Source organism: Lepisosteus oculatus, unplaced genomic scaffold (genome assembly GCF_040954835.1).
Source record: "Lepisosteus oculatus isolate fLepOcu1 unplaced genomic scaffold, fLepOcu1.hap2 HAP2_SCAFFOLD_52, whole genome shotgun sequence".
Classification (NCBI taxonomy): Eukaryota; Metazoa; Chordata; class Actinopteri; order Semionotiformes; family Lepisosteidae; genus Lepisosteus; species Lepisosteus oculatus.
This window is the reverse complement of record NW_027168064.1, coordinates 1,275,527-1,295,146: the sequence shown is the minus strand read 5'-3', so window position 1 is coordinate 1,295,146 and position 19,620 is coordinate 1,275,527. Positions and strand designations below refer to the sequence as shown.

The 19,620-nt window shown below is 43.3% G+C and overlaps 5 non-coding genes across 5 annotated transcripts; all 5 read left to right on the top strand.

Moving 5' to 3' along the window:
* The first annotated feature begins 1,184 nt into the window (after positions 1-1,184).
* Positions 1,185-1,257, top strand: trnam-cau (transfer RNA methionine (anticodon CAU)). Its single transcript has one exon. It is a non-coding gene; the product is annotated as a tRNA-Met (tRNA).
* A 7,675-nt stretch (positions 1,258-8,932) lies between these two features.
* On the top strand, positions 8,933-9,014 carry trnaf-aaa (transfer RNA phenylalanine (anticodon AAA)). Its single transcript has one exon. It is a non-coding gene; the product is annotated as a tRNA-Phe (tRNA).
* Positions 9,015-9,837: 823 nt separating this feature from the next.
* On the top strand, positions 9,838-9,911 carry trnai-aau (transfer RNA isoleucine (anticodon AAU)). Its single transcript has one exon. It is a non-coding gene; the product is annotated as a tRNA-Ile (tRNA).
* Positions 9,912-14,683: 4,772 nt separating this feature from the next.
* trnas-uga (transfer RNA serine (anticodon UGA)) lies at positions 14,684-14,765 on the top strand. The gene has a single exon. It is a non-coding gene; the product is annotated as a tRNA-Ser (tRNA).
* A 4,074-nt stretch (positions 14,766-18,839) lies between these two features.
* Positions 18,840-18,911, top strand: trnag-ucc (transfer RNA glycine (anticodon UCC)). Its single transcript has one exon. It is a non-coding gene; the product is annotated as a tRNA-Gly (tRNA).
* The last annotated feature ends 709 nt before the right edge of the window (positions 18,912-19,620 follow it).

Genomic DNA, 19,620 nt, shown 5'->3' with positions numbered 1-19,620 from the left:
CACATTCGTTCGACTTGAGCCATCAAGCTCATAGTTTTCAAATCTTGAAAGCTGTCATTGAGCACATCATAGTCTGCAGTACGCCCCGTAACTTGCGTACTTCAACAGAAAGAAGAGCAGACAGCTCCATAAATATGCGAGGCGCAGAGAGTGCAAGGCGAGCCGCACACGTTTCGGTGACTGAGAGAGGGCAGTTTTTGCTTCTGCATTTCCCAAGTAAGGACGCATGACAACAAGCGATCGCGGTGCTCATTTACGACATAGTGGTGATGAGTTTTCAGTACGTGTTCTTTTGAACGAGCAATGAGGTTGCTGCCTTGGACAGCTGACTGCACGCTCTCATTGTGCCACGTGATGAGTATTCACCAGGCTCGTTCAGTCATTAGTCACATTCCATCATTTGCCATAAGCAGATGCTGCAAGGTGATGTGGATATCAGTTCCCAGTCTTGTGGACGAGGACAAAAAGAACACACAAGGGCTCATCCGCAAGTTGAACCCAGGACCTCCCACACCCTAAGTGAGAATCATACCCCTAAACCAATGAGCCACGGCAGCACTTTCCATTTTATTCTGTCAGCGAGCTTGAGGACGGGGGAGAGGCGTCATTCGCTCGTCCAGTCAGACCTTCATCAATACGTCAAGAAAGCCGCAATTACACGACTGCCTTGCAGACGAAGGGCAGTGAACTGCACCCGGTAAGAGGGGAACAAGCGGCACTAGGCGACACCGAGGCATGAGCCCCAGCGAGGGGGGTTAGCTTGCATGGTACAGCGCTCGCTTTGCATGCGAGAGGTAGCGGGATCATTTCCCACGTCCTCCAGGTGTGTGCTTAGAGCTTGATGTGCCGAAAGGTGTCCTTTAGCCTGTGGTCACGCCTTGCATGGAGAGCGTCATGCAGCTGTCAATCATTTCGCAGCCACGCCCCCTCTTCATCTTCTCTCTGCCTTAAGCGTCTCCGCCACTCTCTCTTGACATTTCATGTCAGCATGTCAGAAGTCCGAGTGACGTTTTTAATGGCTGAGTGAGGGCACGATGCTGAAGCAGAGAGGCCACTTCAGCCAGAGAGACTTGTGCTAGGTGAGATCTGAAAAACAGACTCGCAACAGAAACAGACCAAAAAAGTATCGGTGAGATCAAAAGGCAAATGCATGAGGCAAACTTTCCGGCTGAGTACTGCAGCTGGCCTCGTTGGCGTAGTTGGTAGCGCGTCAGTCTCATCATCTGAAGGTCCTGAGTTTGATCCTCACACGGGGCAGGGCTGCTTCCTCTCTTGCTCTTTTCAAACACTTGCGGCAACTGTTCGCTCATAACCACGTCTGGAATGCGTGACCTTTACAGGGGGGAGAAGCAACGCCGCATCCCTTTTCTAAAGAACATTCACATTCAGAAATAAGTCAAGAAATTTGCCATTACTTTCGCTCGCGCTGCTGTCAGCCTGCCCATGTTGCCAAAGAAAGATTCACTCGGCGTCAACATGACAGAACAGCGATCACTTGAAAACACTATTCCACACTCCGTAAGCAAGAACTTCAGTGTTTGCAGTCACCCGATATGCCGATAGTCAAAGGAGCACAAAACACGAAGCGTCAAAAGACAAGATGAGTTGATGGAAAGAGCGTTGAATTGATGAGCACAAAAGTTCAGCTCGTACAATAGGCAACGAAGGTCCCGGCGTCATCATCGCACTTGAAAGGACTGCCTTGCAGACTAAGGGCAGTGGGAGGTTGCTGTTTTGAGATGGAGGCATTGGGATGGTGGGCCGAGATCTATTCTTCTTAAGGAATTCTTCATCGTGAAAGATCGGTCCACAGGTCATCCAAAGAACTTACAAATTTTTTGGACTCAGGGAATCACGTGCTTCCGGAAGGGAGTGAAGTGCTCAAACACATGACATGCCCCCTTGATCTCACATGCACAATTCTGCTGCAACATGCACAGCTACCGTCCACACCAGGCAGTGGGGCTTCAGCAGAATTTGCTACGCCACCTGCAATTACATATCCAGCTGCACACATATACATGGCCCCTCTGTCCTTTTCAGGATCTCAAAAAAAAGCATAGCGTGGTTTTCCTGCAACCTGATTGACCGCATCTCCCTCAGAATGTGCCCCGTTGCATTCATTGCTGAAGCAGGACGGAGGCTAACGGGCATGCCAGAACAGTTAGGCTCAGCGATCTCTCCAAAATATTGTGGTTGTAGTGGAAGAAATATGGTTTAAATTGTACCTTGGTATTTCAAACTCTCTCTAGAATGTTATCCATTTCTATTTTATTTTGACAGGAACTGGCTAATGACACTAGATGAAAAGAGAAGAAAGAAAACACAACGTTTCGGCCGTGGAGCCTTCTTCAGGTGTGAGGGCTCCACGGCTGAAATGTTGTGTTTTCTTTCTTCTCTTTTAAGCATGGAATAGACCTATTACTTGTTCCTTTGCAGCCTACGCATGCTGACACAGCTCCCCACCTGAACTGCTAATGATGCCTGGTAGTTTGTGGTACTTGGGTATTGTCTTATGTTTGCTCAAACTGCATATGTGTGATTGCATATTTTTGGGTATTTTCATATGTCAATATTTAATTCACTGACATTCCTGTATGCTTGGAAGAAAGGTAGATTGGATTTGGCACAGGACGCCTGCCCATATTTGTTGATCATTGTTGGGCTGGAAAAACAATGATAAAAAGTGTATGAAAAAAGCTCTCTCCAATATTTCCCTTCTCTTCGCCATGGTTACACTGCCCGTTCTTTCCGTCTTTGGTCCTTCTACAAAGATTCCAGGGCTCTTTTTCCACCATAATATCAGAATATTTTTTTCTCTTTTAAAGGCTGTAGGTGGGGTGTGATGGACTGTACCACTATCATAGAAGATTTTTTCAGGACACATCGCAGTTCCATAGTAGAATTTATCAATAGTAGAATTCCATAGGACATTATTTACCAACATATTACCCAGTGTGAGACTCTGCCAGTAAACCTCAGAGCATTGAGTTCTCCACTGATAAAGATGGCTGTCTGAAGTCATGAAATCCACTGCTGGGATGCCTGAGAGACAGTAATTGAATCTTGGCTGGAATTAGGCTTTCTATTAGTGTTGATCTTTGGGAATTATGTGGTAAAAAGGGAAAACTCCTTTACTTTAGTCACTTTGAATGTTCAAATGTACAGAACCTGCAAAACTAAGCAATGAAAAAAATCCATCACCACTCTCATGATAGCATAACTCATAGTCTCTGCTGTTATGTAACAATACACACTTTCAATTTTCTTATCGCCTGTCTCCAGAGAGAATGTTGTTAGTGCTGATGACCTTGAATTAGACCTTGTTAACTCTGTAAAACAATCTTCCTCTGCTTAGATTTTCACTCAGATTGATTTTGTTCTCAGATTATTCCTGGCAGGACTGAGTTTCTAGGAAATGAAAAGTGAAAGAAAAAGTACAGAAGATCAGCCCTTGAATATACAACATTGTGCAGTGAGATTGTTAAATGTATTAGCTGCTATCCTGTGCTAGAGCCTGTCGTGGTAAGCAGTGGATGACAGGATCTAGCACAGATACTAATGAAACACTGTTAATGAAAGATAAAACACTTGAGTCTTATTTTAGTTTTCCATTTCCCTTTCATTTGTGATGTACTGTACAACAGGCCACAGAACATGCACAAAAACAGATATGCACACATTCACACCAGGCAATGACAGTCTGCCCAGTCAGAATCTGAGCTGAGGTATCAGAATTCTGAATTCCCTGAATTCTGTCATGGATCATCCACAATAAGGGCAAAGTTTGAACACGAGGATCCCCAGGAGAGAGCCTAGTAACATAAATCTTGGAGCAAAAGCAGATGATTAACTTCATAGTTTGTGTGGTTGAGCCAAAGTTGAGCATGAGGATATGTGAGTCACCATTCTTAGAAATGGATCCAACTTCAGACAGGCGTCAAAAGTAAGAGTATACAGTGCTGGGGCAATGACACTTCAATGATCAGAAGGATAACAAGAGTTTTAATGCATTGAAATTGATTTTCTGGTGATGCACACTGTCATGGAACTATTAATTTTTTAAGGATCACTTACTGACGACAGACAGCTGCCAATTCTCCAGACTGGAAGGATGAACAGTTTATCCCCCTAGGTACCATATTTCCATATTTCGAAGCATTGGAATAATACATGTCATACAGCAACATAAAAACAGGAAGACAAGTATCACAGCCCCTATAATCGGTGTTAGTAACTTAAAAGAAAAACATTCCCCCTGGCCCAAACAGTGATTCTAACCAGGAGAGAAAAGCCGGTGTATCTTTTATGCCTCTCTCTTTATTCACCTTGTCTTTTAGTTCTTTTAAATGCTGAATAGCGAGTGTAAGATTTCCGTAATCATAGTCATTAGCTGGAATATATGTACAACAGGAGTCTCCTACTAAAGCATAGACTCCTCCAGATGCTGCATTTTGAAGGTCCAGCACGAACCTGTTCTGAAGTGCCATTAATCTAACTCCCCTTAATTCTTGTTTGATAGCGTCTAAGCCTTCTAACATGATATTAATAAAAGAGTACATTTCATAAAAAGTCGCATGGGTGAGGCTGTAGAATGAGGCATTAAAGCACATATATAACAAGATGCATTAAATTTCTTTAACTTTACAGTATGATTTATCAATTTATACCACAAATTACTCATATCCCCCTCATTATCAGTTTCATTCAGCCAGTTTGTATACAAAGAGGCTTCGTGTTTAGATTCTTCCTCTTTTGGGGTGGTGACAGGCTTCTACATAAAAAGGAAAAAGGCTGTGCACATCAGTCCCAAGCAGGTTATCCCCATCTGTCCTTGTGGAGACATCACTCCTGCGCTTTGTTCAGTTCGTTTGTGACCTTTTTACAGTGGGAAGCATGAATCCAGGGCACCATTTCTGTGACCTTCACAGCAGTGGCAGTGGTCAGCAGCACCTGGTACAGCCCCCTCCACCTGAGTGAACACCATTTCTTTTTCCTGAAGTCTTTCACCAGAATCCAGTCTCCTTATTCACTCATTAGTTCTTACAGCACAGGTAAATCCCTGTGGGCTGGAGCCCAGCATAATCCTAGGCTTTTTTGGTCAACATTGGTCAACAGATTGGTCAACAACTGGGTAATAACTCTTAGAAAAATCTACACATTGTTCCCCTGCCTCAGCTGTGACGTTTTGTAGAACAATTCTAGCTGAAGTTGTAAAATTTCTCTTTGTTCCGTTCCTGCAAAACATCTTATTATGAACAAACAAACCACAATAATCATTTGCATCTAGGGGAATCACTCCCAAGGGTAACCCCCCTTAAAGCTATATTGTTCTACCCATCAGGTTCTGCCACTAGATAAGAGAACCTTTCCCATGAAATCATTTTTTGACCTTCATGATCCCTTCAGGGCGTACAATTAGCACAGAAGCAGCAGCTTTAGTCCACATGTTTTTCAAACAGGATATTAACGATATGATCATAACGAATAATACCAGACCCACAAATATGTATTGAACCAGAGACCCTCTCCATGTTCCTAGCACAGACTGTAGCCATGCACCAATGCCCCAATCATCTGGATTATAATTATGATATATATTTTTCTTCATCATAGATGTGCTTTGCTAAGTCCTAGCAACCTACAATACTACAATAGGGAATTAGCAAATTCAACAATCCATTCGTCCAGCTAAATTCGTCCCTCCAGGAAGTTTCATTGATTGGCCCGTGATGATATCAAACAGGCTGTTACACAGTTCTGTTTGATCCAGCCCGCATCCCATGGCGTTCCTTCAGTCTGATGTCTAGTCAATCTTTCAGAGATCTGTTCCTTCATTCCACTGTTCCAGCAGACTGAGGATGATCTCAGTCCATCTCACTCCGAACAATGCAGCCACAGCCTGACACACCTTCCCCGTGAAGTGTGTTCCTTGATCATAATACAAGGGGCAGGGCAGTGCCCACCGAGGGCTTATCTCTGTTATCAAGTGTTTGGTAGACACAGAGGCAGTGGCAGCAACCCACTGGGAAAACAGATTATAAGAGCCCAGGTTTCCCTTTACAATTTTCAATTTCCCCGGTTTGAAAGGTTCCTCAGGAGCAGGCCTTTTGAGCTGTTGCACCCGCACCTGAACTGAGTTGAGTTACTTTGATAAACATTACATCCAGATACCACATAAGTGGTTACTGCTTCAAACCCGGTTCTCACCCAGTTTTGGGTAACCGGCACACCATTTGACTCCCACCTGGGTGTCCAACAGAGTGCATTTGTCGGGCTATAAAGGGCATTAGGCTGTGAGGGCATGCAGGGCGTCTGGTGTGCTGTCAGCTCCACACCCCATCATCCTGCAGCCCCATAATCTTTTCTAACCATGTCCATTTCTCTGCTTCACAGAGGTCTCAGACTACTGTTCTACAAGTATTGCTCACCTGACAGTTGCATCTGCAAAGTTGTTCCCTCGAGTTACTGGAAACATTTCTTTATTATGTGATTTACACATCACCACAGCTACTTCAGTCAGTAGCTGCAAAGCTTCTAATAGTTCAGAGATAAACCCAGCATTCTTAACTGGAGTCCCTGCCGTGTTGAGAAAATCCCTATTCCTCCACCACCATCCAAAATTGTGGCATGCACCAAATGTATATATAGAGTCTATATACATATGCAGCCATTCAAAACAAGCGGGGTATGCTGCGGTATAACACGGTGGGAGTGTCGCAGTATACCGCATCATACCGGACGCAAATTAGATTATGTTAATAGTATCCGGAATCACCTTGTAAAATCGCCAGGTGGAGCTAATAAAGGTTAACCTCTCCTGTACAGCATTTGAGCTGTCACCAGAAAACGTCAGTTTTGAATCCTGATCACTGCTGAGGGACAATCTTTATTCAATTAAGAATTTAAGGTGTATACTCTTTAGACTTTTAAATTTAAACAGTGTATTACAGCATGTTAATCATTAAACATTAAAAAGGCGGTATATTTTATAAAAGCAAGATTGTTCTGTTGGACAAAAGTACACAACCTACCACCTTTATCATAAATATTTTAATTATGCAGGAATATTTTATGCATCAAAGTCTTTACTGAAGATATTACTAAGAGTATTAATAATGAATGACCTTGGACAAGCTGTAAGCTCAAAGTATTACCCTGGTCCACATTCTTTGTAACCGTCTTTGTAAACGAAAAGAGTTTATTTTTTCATTGACAAAAAGTAACACCACAGCATTTAGTTGATCCGATCACGCATTCATTTCCAATCATACAATGTAAATCTTGAGAATCTCCGATTCACCATGCCTTTCACATGCTCATAAACGATATTAATTTAGGAATATAAACATATTAATGTATGTAAACTGTACTGTATATTGCTGGTCTTGGTAGTTTAAAGAAAAAAATACACACCAGTACTCCATTTCTCCCTAAACATTTTAAGCATCAAAGTCTTACATGTTGTTATTTGGGAAACATTTTTACGTGCTCCTTCTGACCATATTAGGATTATATACTTTGTGAAAAGTGATAGTATTTTAACCTTTTCTGTGAATTCGCTTGTTATCTAACAAATGCATACTTTTAGAATTTGATTAACAGGGAATATAATATGGAATTGCGTATCTAAACAACTTAATAATGATATAATTATATTAATGTACTGTCTGGCGGAATAAACTGAAGAGGTTAGTTAATGCGACACGGAATTATTAAGAATTATCACCTCTTTTTACACTTGAGAACAAATGAGAACATTCCACTCAGTGGGATGTTATCTCAAGCACCTGCTAATTCGTTTTACACCACTGGACGACAGGAGAATGTGACTGTACTGTATCTGTACAGAATGTATCTTTCAATCAATACAGTAATTGATTAAAATCGCAATCGTGTGTTTAATTAAATGCCTTTTTTGATTCACAATCTGAAAATGAAAACCGCGGTAAAGTCACCTTGAATTTAAAAAAAACGATTTTGGCACGCCTGTAGCATTTTCACGAAACCTCCTAAAGTTATGAGAACACTTGCTTAAGTGTTAACTTTTGAGCTGACACAGTTTTGGAAAATGTTTCCTTCACGCTGCACTGTACAACATAGGCAGCCAAGAGTCTCCAAAACAAAACAGAATTGACAGATAGGAGAAAATTCCCACTCGTCCTGAAGTTCCCAAAATCCAGCACTGAGCGTAAACAAAGTGTCTAAGTAGCGTGGGAATGCTAACCCTAACCCTAGCTGGAGTTTGAGCAATCCAGCACTGAGCGTAAAAAGATGAGTCAAAGTAACGTCTAATCGGATTAGTTTCCTTAGAGCTGGTTCAGAGTTTGCTCAAGAGTTTACCTTTCACAGATGCGCAAAGAAGAATGTTGGGGGTGCACGCTTCAAGGCGCCTTACAGCTGTAGGGAGTGATTCGAGACGATTCGTGGCGTGTGCTCGTTCCCATATACCTTACGCCCCGGGGTGCAGTGCTAGGATGACGTACAATACCGCTTGGGCACGTAACGGCGTTATATGCAAGTGCGGGACGTGAGGGTTTTCGTTTGTTCGTTTTGTTTTGCTCTGCTTTGCTTTGTTTTGCTTTCCATCGCGTTGGTAAGAGCGTAAATAAAAAGGCGATTCCTGCGTCTACCACTAATGTAAGAGCTATTTCAAGTGCGACGTGGTGCGGCTTTTCAAATGTTTGTGGGCATTTCTCTGTTGTTGATTCTTTTTTTGTGTGTAACAAAGTGGCATTTTCATGTCCGGACGGGGAGACTTTATCTTTCCGACATGAAGCCACCCTTAAGTCCTCTGAGGCGTGTCTGTCTGCAAGGCTTGTATTTTGGAAATGTTTTTTTGAAACGGAGAACGACTTTGAAATAGGCTTCCGCCGGCGCCTCGCGATCCAGGTAAGATTGTAGCAAGAACGCAGCGGTGGCGGGGCTCGCTGTAGTCGTGGCCGAGTGGTTAAGGCGATGGACTAAAAATCCATTGGGGTCTCCCCGCGCAGGTTCGAATCCTGCCGACTACGATGTCCGCCTCCAGTTGGTGTGTTCCGGCGTAAGCAAAGAAGCGCGCCTCTTTGCTGTTCCTGGTGGTTTTAAAACGCCCAACCACTTGTACCCGCTGCCTTGGAAATAAGTTCATCAGCGTCCGCGAATGGCATTTTGCAGATGTCGACGCGTTTTGCACAGAGCACCAAAAAAGCGTCTTTTTTGAAGGCCCAGGCACTGAGCATTGGTAGTTTAGTGGTAGAATTCTCGCCTGCCGTGTGGGAGGCTCGGGTTTGATTCCCGGCCAATGCAGTGGCTTTTGCAGCGAGCGGCTCCATCACTTGCATCCCCTTGCAACTCGCAACTGAAAACCCACTAAAGCTAAGCAGGTGTGAGCCAGGTCAGTACCCGGATGAGGGTGAGCTACAGGGAAAAACAAAGCTTCCAGCTGGAAGCGGTGTTAATGGGGGGGGCGCTCAGCCTGAGGTCTGTGCGGGTCCCAGTGCCCCAGCAAAGTGACGGAGACGCTGTGTTGTAAAAGGGCGCTGTCTTTTGGATGAGATGTAAAACCGAGGTCACAGCGCTCTGTGGTCATTAAAAATGACCACCAAAACCTTTGACAAAAGCTTTTGGTAATTGATGGTCTTCAATAATGCTTCTCCTTTAGGTACATTTTAAATCAGCTGAAAAATGCTGTGAAATGGTGGGGCACTTCAGGCCAGTGTAGGATTTGGGTTACAAGAACCATGAAAATGCACGAGAAAGCCCGTACACTGAATTACACGGCTTTCTATTCAAAGGAGGGCAAAAGAAATTCCCTGAGATTGATTTTTTGCAGCACAGAGAGGATTACCGCCGTGAGGCCGGTTAGCTCAGCTGGTTAGAGCGTGGTGCTAATAACGCCAAGGTCATGGGTTCGAGCCCCGTACGGGCCAGGTCCTTCTCTCCTCTCTTACCAAAGCTGTTAGCTTCCTTTCCATGGTGAGAGGGGTTGTCATGCAACGCTGCCACATAGTGCCGACAGACAAAAGTGTTGCAGGAGAAGAGAAAAGTGTTTGAAGATTTAAGAGTGTCTTAGGTGGAGCCAAAATCAAGTGTCACAAATGCAAGTGGGAGGATTTCCAATGTTTAATATGGTAAAAATAAGCAGAAGTTATCTGCCGGTCCGGCACAGTCTGCCATGCTTTTGTCATATACTGTAAAGTGGTGTCGAACTGGGTGTCGATCTGGAGCCTCACCATTTGCATATGTGAGGCTCCAGTTATACATCGAGTGTCACATTAAATGACAAAAATGAAGAGAGTTAAAGCAGCTGGAGAGGTTTTCTTACAACTTTTGAGTTGACACAGTTTTGGAAAATGTTTCCTTCACGCTGCACTGTTCAACATAGGCAGCCAAGAGTCTCCAAAACAAAACAGAATTGACAGATAGGAGAAAATTCCCACTCGTCCTGAAGTTGCCAAAATCCAGCAGGTGGATTTTGGGAACGGCATACAGACCCCTGGCACAAGTGGTCTGTGCCAGGGGTCTGTATGCCGTTAACCATGCCGCCATACCAGTAGCACCACCACAGTCTTAAAGGAAACCGGTGTAACAACATGTCCGGGTAACTTGTTCCATTCTCCCGCAGCTCTTTGTGTAAGGATGTGCCACATATGTGGCGTTTTTATCATAGTTATCATAGTTTTCTGATTTTGACCATTTAGATTTCATTGATTGTTGTGTTGAAAAGTCTTTTATTTTTATCACAGTGTAGTTTTCTGATTTTGAGATATGGAGCATTGGCGTTATTCACACAGCAGCTGTATCGACGAGCGGTGAAAAAAGTGTGGTGGAAACGTCGGACCCTAAGGTGGTGACTGCATCGGAGACGGCTGTTAAGACACTGACCAAAACCAAACGTGTCAAGCCTTCGGAGAGAAATAATAACACGCCTAAAGACTTGGTGTTTGGTGATGTGGGAGACTCAGTGCGGTATATTGCACAGTTAGTATCAAAGGTGGGCACTAATGAGGTGGATAAAAAGCGGGGTTTAGAGAATCTAAGAGCCGCTTTAGCAAGTGTACATTCAGTGTTTCCAAAACCGATCCAGGTTTACGCCGCTAGACTCTTAGACGTTTTTTCTAAAGAAGATGCTGATCTAACCTCTGGATTTCGTTACCTGATAATGCTATTTCATGGTGCACTGGCGAAGACCCACCGGGATAAATGACTAAACATGTGCATGGTGCAGTCCAGAGAATATTGGATGAACTTTCTCCAAACATCGGGGCGAATGATTTTGTACAGCTGCGTTTGACTGCGGGTGGTTTTAACAAACCCTTGTTCTCACGCAGGAGACAACCCGGAGAATTAAATGCTGCTGATTTTTTTAGCCACATCTCAGACCTCTTACAGAGCCACACAGAAATTCTCACCGATGACAGCCTCCGATTAGTGTTGACGATAGTTAGGAATATGCAGGGGGGTGCCCGTCGAAGATTTAAATCCGTTCTGGGTAATTGCTCAGAAAAAAGCGCACCTTATCGACTTACATTACACGGGCGGTAATCTGTGTTTCACCGGGAGTGTGTACGGTTTGTTGAATGAAGGTTGTACCAATGGGGAAATGTTACAGGGCGCTAAACGAATGCACAAAGAGTTGGGTTTTTCAGAGAATCAGAAAATGAGTTTGTCAGACATTACCGCTTTTGAAAAACATTTAAAGGTGGTCATTAAAATTTTGTACCACGACCAGGGTGATTGGAAATATTTTACAACGGGGCCCACACCACCTAATTCTAAAATACTTTTTGTTCTACTGCATGAAGAGCATTTTTATGGGGTTTTAAATATTAAAGCTTTTGTGGGGGCGGCATATTTGTGCACTAACTACCATGCGGCGTATAGCCACAAGAACGCACACGCCTGTGTTAAAGCTTGTAAAACCTGTTTAGATCCCCAGTGTTGCGAAATTGATGCAGAAATTCAGAATTGCCCGGCCTGTAAGGTCTTTTGTCGTAGCTCTCAATGTTTGGCGAGACACTTTCGGAATGCAGCGACGGGTGTTAGTAAGTGTGAGCGCAGGGTCTTTTGTGAGAAATGTGAGGTTTATAACCTCTCTAGTCACAAATGTAAAGAGAAACTGTGCTCGCATTGTAACAACGTGATCGACACCCCTGACACACATTTGTGCTACATACTGCCTTTGGACAACCCCAAAATTTCAAACAAGTACATTTTTTTTTACTTTGAATGCATGCAAGAAACGGGGACACACATACCAAATTACATCCATGCCCTTCATATTAACAATAAACGAAGCTGGGAATTTTATGGTGAAACTGCATCGTTCCTAACTGCAACGAGCTTTCCAGCTGAATTTTCTCGGCAGCTCCGTACTGAACCTGTTCTCCATTGCAACATAGCGGAGGCTCGTCACGTCTATAGCAAGGCTGTGTAGGACCGCATACGCCACAGTGACTTGTACACAGACCACATGAAAGGCAAGCAAAATACACTTTTAAAATTCCAAAGACTCACAAGGTCAGAGAAACAGCGATGACCTGAACAGATCTGTTACAGAAGTCTTGGTTGACCTTTTTAGAGCTGTAATTGCATTTTTGTTTAATAGAAGATCAAATCTACTCGCATGTACCAGCACCTTACAGTTTATTGATGTTAATTCTGTTTAAGTAATAAGATTGCTAACGATGTTGGACTTTAGCCGGTGTTTTTTAGAACAAATTGCTTACACTTCTGTAAGGAATACGCAGTACGTGCCTTTGTCAGTCATTGCTCACCATACCTGTAACTTTCTTATCTAACTCACTTCCTCAAATGGTGAAGGTCCACAAACATAAATGAAAAAAAAAACCCTTGTTGTAGATGAGGTGCACAAAAAAGCAGCCCCTGATAGTGTATAACACATTTATACTATTGCAGAGACACATGTAACATATATATACTGTATATATATATGAAACAGAAATAGAAACAGAAACAGGAATCGCTTACTCACCTGGAGAATCTCTGTAGGAATATCTAGCATTTATCAATGGAAATAAAAGCTGCTTTAATACAGTGCATGTTCAAACTCAAACCCTCAGCTGCTGTTCTTGTTTGTTTTGGGACAAATTGCAACTGAGCATCGCATGAGCCGTTACGTACCCTTATCTGTTAGGGAATTTCAAGGGAGGAGTTAGGTCAGAATGGGTAGGCTGCAAAACAACAAGTAAAGATTTATTCCAAGATGAAACGTTGTGGCGGTTTTCTTATCTTTTCAGCATGGACTAAACTTTTACGTGTTCCTTATATGCTATATATGTATATATTAGCACCAATGTCGTTCTTAAAAACTAACATGAAATTGTCAGGGACATTCAGCTATATACAAAGACGAGACAGACAAAGTAATAATTCTGTATTAACGTGGCCTACATATTGACGCAATGATCGAACTAACTGACATGTTCTGATTCAGATCCCCTGCAGTTCATGCCAATTAGAACAATAGCAATGCTGAGTCCTCCCCACCCTACTGAGCACAAATTCAGCTGCTCTCCAGTTCTGTTCTGCATGTTTTTTCATTGCAATTGAGCTCGGAGCTGGAGATGATCTCCATACAGTTCTGTGTTCACCAGCCCGCACTTGCGTGCTAATTTACGGGTTGTGGCAAATGCTTTTCTATAGTTCATATACATGACGGCAACCTGTTACCGAGGAACCTGAGAGGTTCACATCATTATATCTCATTTTGTATTTCTTTTAAAAAAATCGTTTGCCCAGCCTAACAGTATTAAATATACATGTACATATACATACTGTATACAGTACAGTTTGCATACAGTAATATATTTATGTTCCTAAATCAATCTCTTTTATGAGCATGTGAAAGGCATGGTGAATCGGAGATTCTCAAAAATTACTGTACTTTGCATGATTGGAAACAAATGCGTGATTGCGAAATGCTGTGGTGTTACTTTTACAAAGACGGTCAATGAAAAAAAGAATGTGGACCAGGGCACTACTTTGAGTTTACAGCTTGTCCAAGGTCATTCATTATTAATACTATTAGTAATATCTTCGTTAAAGACTTTGATGGCGACAGCTCAGACATGAGAGGTTGAGCTTTATTAGCTCCACCTTGCAGAAATTCCGGATACTATTATTTTAATTGCGGTTTTATAGGAGAATTTACGGTAACTCGTGGTAGACTGCGTAAAGCGCACCGCAAAATAATGTGGTATCGCCCGCTTGTTTTGAATAGCTGCATCTGTACGCCCCGTGTCTCAACGGTAGGACGGAGTCAAATACTGCCTCGACACGTAACAGCGTTATATTAAACCGCAGGACTTGAGGGCTGTTTTGTTTGAATGTTCAAGGCATTGGTAAGAGCGTAGGTCAAGGGCCATTGGTGCATCTCCTGTAACTGGAGTAAAAATGCTATTCAAAGTGCAGTGACTAAAATCGTCGTCCACATGTCTCCGTTGTTGATTGCTTTCTGTCTAAGAACGTTCTGTTTTCATGTCCGAACGGGGAGACTTTATCATTCCAACTTGAAGCCACCCTTAAGTCCTCTGAGGTGTGTGTGTGTGTGTGCTTGCACGTATGGCGTAAAAGGTTTCTTAAACCGAGAGCGAACTTGAAAAAAGTTGCCTCCGCTGCCGCCGCCGCCTCGCACTCCCTGTTCGATTGTAGCAAGAAGGCAGCGGCCGCGGCGCTTGCTGTAGTCGTGGCCGAGTGGTTAAGGTGACGGACTTGAAATCCGTTGGGGTCTCCCCGCGCAGGTTCAAATCCTGCCGACTACGGCGTCCTTTGCATTTGGTTGCGTGCGTGCGTGTAAAAGGACCAGCGCCGTTTCGTTTTCGCTGGGACCTTTAACACTCTAAGTCGCCTGGACCCGCAGCCTGTGAAATCGATTCTTCAGCACCCACGATGGACGCTTTGCCGCTGGACACAGATAACGATGCTTTTCTGCAACGAGCTTTCCAGCTGAATTTTCTCGGCAGCTCCGTACTGAACCTGTTCTCCATTGCAACATAGCGGAGGCTCGTCACGTCTATAGCAAGGCTGTGTAGGACCGCATACGCCACAGTGACTTGTACACAGACCACATGAAAGGCAAGCAAAATACACTTTTAAAATTCCAAAGACTCACAAGGTCAGAGAAACAGCGATGACCTGAACAGATCTGTTACAGAAGTCTAGGTTGACCTTTTTAGAGCTGTAATTGCATTTTTGTTTAATAGAAGATCAAATCTACTCGCATGTACCAGCACCTTACAGTTTATTGATGTTAATTCTGTTTAAGTAATAAGATTGCTAACGATGTTGGACTTTAGCCGGTGTTTTTTAGAACAAATTGCTTACACTTCTGTAAGGAATACGCAGTACGTGCCTTTGTCAGTCATTGCTCACCATACCTGTAACTTTCTTATCTAACTCACTTCCTCAAATGGTGAAGGTCCACAAACATAAATGAAAAAAAAACCCTTGTTGTAGATGAGGTGCACAAAAAAGCAGCCCCTGATAGTGTATAACACATTTATACTATTGCAGAGACACATGTAACATATATATACTGTATATATATATGAAACAGAAATAGAAACAGAAACAGGAATCGCTTACTCACCTGGAGAATCTCTGTAGGAATATCTAGCATTTATCAATGGAAATAAAAGCTGCTTTAATACAGTGCATGTTCAAACTCAAACCCTCAGCTGCTGTTCTTGTTTGTTTTGGGACAAATTGCAACTGAGCATCGCATGAGCCGTTACGTACCCTTATCTGTTAGGGAATTTCAAGGGAGGAGGGAATTTCAGTCTCGATTCTAAACCTACACCGTTTCAGCATGTCTGGTTTCGAGACATTCGAATAAAACCAAATTGTTTCCATTATTGCAACTAATTGTATAAATTACAATTTATAATAATTTATAATAATACAAAAACTGTTTAACTACTTTTACGTCCACCTGTACTGTACTTATACGTTTCAGACTCTCTTATATTTTCCAATCTCCTTAAGTTGATTTTCGTCAAGTCTCTTTAGTTACGTCTCTAGCCAGTCCCGCTGGCTAAACACACTCACACCGTCATTTAGTATACCAAAACTCACAGTTACACACATACATGCCGGCACACAAATTCATAAAACACACATACACATCGAGAATATATTTTTCTCTTCGTAATACAATGTGCTGTATTCTTGTTTTACTTCTACATGAATCCTTTTAATTCCTGAAGCGCACTCCAGGTTCGCTGCATTTCTAATTTCGGGTGCGGTACTTTAGCCCACCGGTCAATATCTTACGGTTTTGGATTTGATCGTATGGGGGAAATCAGGGAAGGTAGGTGCGATTGCAGACCCCCTCGACGGGGTGCGAGACAGTGTTAGAGTGGCACTGTCATCAACGGCGCCAGCCCCTGCTACATCAAGTCCTTTCCCACTTCGAGTGAGAGTACAGATCTGCGGGCGCCCTCCCTCTAACAGGGGAGACCCTGATCCGTCTTTATCACACTCATACCAAGTGTTATCCCAATCAGACCCCCCTTCTCCATATGGCCACTGAGGGAATTGATCCCAATTATTTTCGTTTCCTGCCTGTTTGTTCCCCTGTGGGAGAGCAGGATATAACTTAGTCGCTGGCTGCAGCACATTAACCAGTGCAGCGTGACCAGGAGTTAATTCCTTCTTTAGTTTCTCATTCTCCTGTACTGCCTCTTTTAGCTTTTTTTCTATACTCTTTCGTAGCGAGTAAAATATATTTTCTTCCGGGTTTTTGTTTTCCCCGTAAACACACTTTTAAGTCACATACATTTTCTCATGTATCTGCCACCACTGGTGCCGGCCGTGCACCAGGGTGGGAGCTACATGCTTGTGCTTTTGCCAATCAATACTCATATATGCTTTCTTTACAGGCGTCTTCGCCCCCAAATTCCCTCTGACAAACTCAGCTTTTTCCATATTTTTCTCCTTCTTTTCCGTCAACTTACACTTTTCCGATATTTAAACGGACCCTTCCACCACTTTCTCAAACCATCAGTTAGCGCACATGTTCGGTCTCATTAAGATTTACTTTTGTCGTGTGTGAGGTAACAGCTCATTCAGTAGGGGGATGTTTTCACTTGGAAAAACCTGTGCATTACTGCACTCATTCAGCCAAGGGCGTCTGTTACCTCCAGATCTAAATGCCTCTCCGAGACTTTAGAGAGGACTTACACCGCACTGTTCACAGGTAAGAAACGAGACCTCGAAAACCCCCTTTCTTGATCAGTAATTCACCATCCCCAGAACGCCAGCATCGCTGCTTTTGCCCCGGGGTGGACTTACGCACTGAGCTCAATCAGGGCGATTCTCGGGTCTCAACGTCCTTTAAATCCTGCTACTTAATGCTTTGCTCTTTATTATGAGGTGTGTTTATGTTAGTGTCGTGCGTGTGTATATGTATTTCACAAACAAGGAAAACACCAAAAACATACATATATCTCTTCTACTCCTGTTTCCTTTAAAACAAAAAAAAAAACCACGCCACGCCAGAAACCACGCCACTCCAATCTGTGCACGATCAAGGCGTAGCTAATCTCAGGACCCCGGGCGTAATTAAAGCCCACACCAATCCTGGATTATACGTGCATTTAATGCACCACTCAGCTCCAGAACCCCGGGCGCAATTAAGGCCCACACCGATCCCGAGCCACAGAACTCCGGGTGCAATTAAGACCCAAACCAGTTCTGACCTTCAGAACTCCGGGTGCAATTAAGACCCACACCAGTCCTGAACTACGTGCATTTAATGCACCACTTGCTCTAGAACCCCGGGCGCAATTAAGGCCCACACCGATTCTGAGCCTCAGAACTCCGGGTGCAATTAAGACCCAAACCAGTTCTGACCTTCAGAACTCCGGGTGCAATTAAGACCCACACCAGTCCTGAACTTCACGGTAAGGGTCCAAAACCCGTTCAAAACTCCACGCCCAATTAAGGCATACACCAGCTTCGAACGCCTGTACACAATACCGCGGAACCCCTGCCAGACCAAATTCTGGGCTTACAGCAACCAACCCATTACATACACCGGTGCCTTCCCCAGGCCAGAGGAATTCAGAAACTCACGTTTACTCCGTCATCTCGGGCGATTCTCGCAGGGAGCAGAGATTTCCCAATCGGTCAGAGAGAGTCGGGACTTTTAAATAAAAGAGGAGTCCTTACCTCTTAGTTATGTGCGCGCTGACCGTCTCTCCTGCCGATGGGAAGTTCTGCGCCTTCTGGAGCATCCGCCAACTACGCCAAATTTGTTGTAACAGAAGAAATAAGGTTCTTGATCCCGAGATGAAGTAAAACAGATGAGTTTATTGCATGCAAGGAACAATAAAGCCCCCTTTCCTGCCATAAACCCCAGCTTGTGACTTAGAAGTCTAAACCCCCTACAGAAAGGATTAAATTCAAACCCCCGTCTTCACATCTTTCTTCATGGTTCTTTGAAAAACTCAATAGTTTAGACAGTCTTAGAGTTAGTTATTTGCTTTTGTGTATGTCTTTTTCATGAATGCCAGAGGTACTCGAAATGTTGTTAAAAGAAAAACTGTGTGCTGAGTTTTATTTTTTACAGGAAACGCATGCATGTTGAAACTAAAGTTTATAAATAATTGAGAAATATTAAAGCAAGGAAAATATGATACGTGTAAAATATACAATTTGATCACATAATTACTTAATTACCTCTGGTAGTTAAATGCTTTTTTCTGCTGCGTTTTTTTTCTCTTGTACATGACTCTGATCCTCTTGTTTTATTTGTATTTGTAAATTCTGTTTAATAAAAAAAAAATTTAAAAAAAGCATTCTCTGGTGGTGTCCTGCAGGCTTCCTGTGGGTGTGCGTTGGTGGTATAGTGGTGAGCATAGCTGCCTTCCAAGCAGTTGACCCGGGTTCGATTCCCGGCCAACGCAGTGGCGAATGTTTTCAAATGCTGTCATGAGCCTTGGATTGTGACTAGCAAAGCGAAGCCTTTTGAAAGAGCTAAAGCACTGAAAAACGGAATTGAGGGAGAATCTTACAGGGGATTCTGAGCGGTGTCTGCATACACGCAGTCCGATACGGGTGCTGAAAGCTTGAGCTACTCTCAATGTCATGCTGGCTTTCCCCGGAGTAAATCTGTTACATTGAAAGAATGCTTCTCGCAGGTTCAAAAAGGGACCCTTGTTAATTGGAGAAATCAATGATTTCGAATGAATTCTGTATGCGTTAAAAGACAGCTATACACAGAAAACATGCAGGACACTGCTCATGATGTTTCCCGAGCCGAAACACAGTGCGTTTTTTCAAGCCATCTGACAAAGCCTGCCCACTGAAAACTGCAGCAGATCGTGTAAAGACGTTCAACTTTGTAACTACTGCACGCACAGGAAGCAGAATAAATTCCTCTTTTCAAACTGTCAAAGGTTTGCTTTACGAACGCCGCAGGACATCGCACAATCTCTTTTGAACAGGGACAAACGATTTCTTATGGGGCGCAGTAAGTACTGTTACTGTCACTGCTCGATACCGACGTTGGCCTACTATACCATGTTCAGCCACTGCTAGAAAATGTACGGCTCTAGCACCGGAGCAAACAACAGGAGGGCCGATGTCGAACAGGCACACGTGTCAGACATGGAG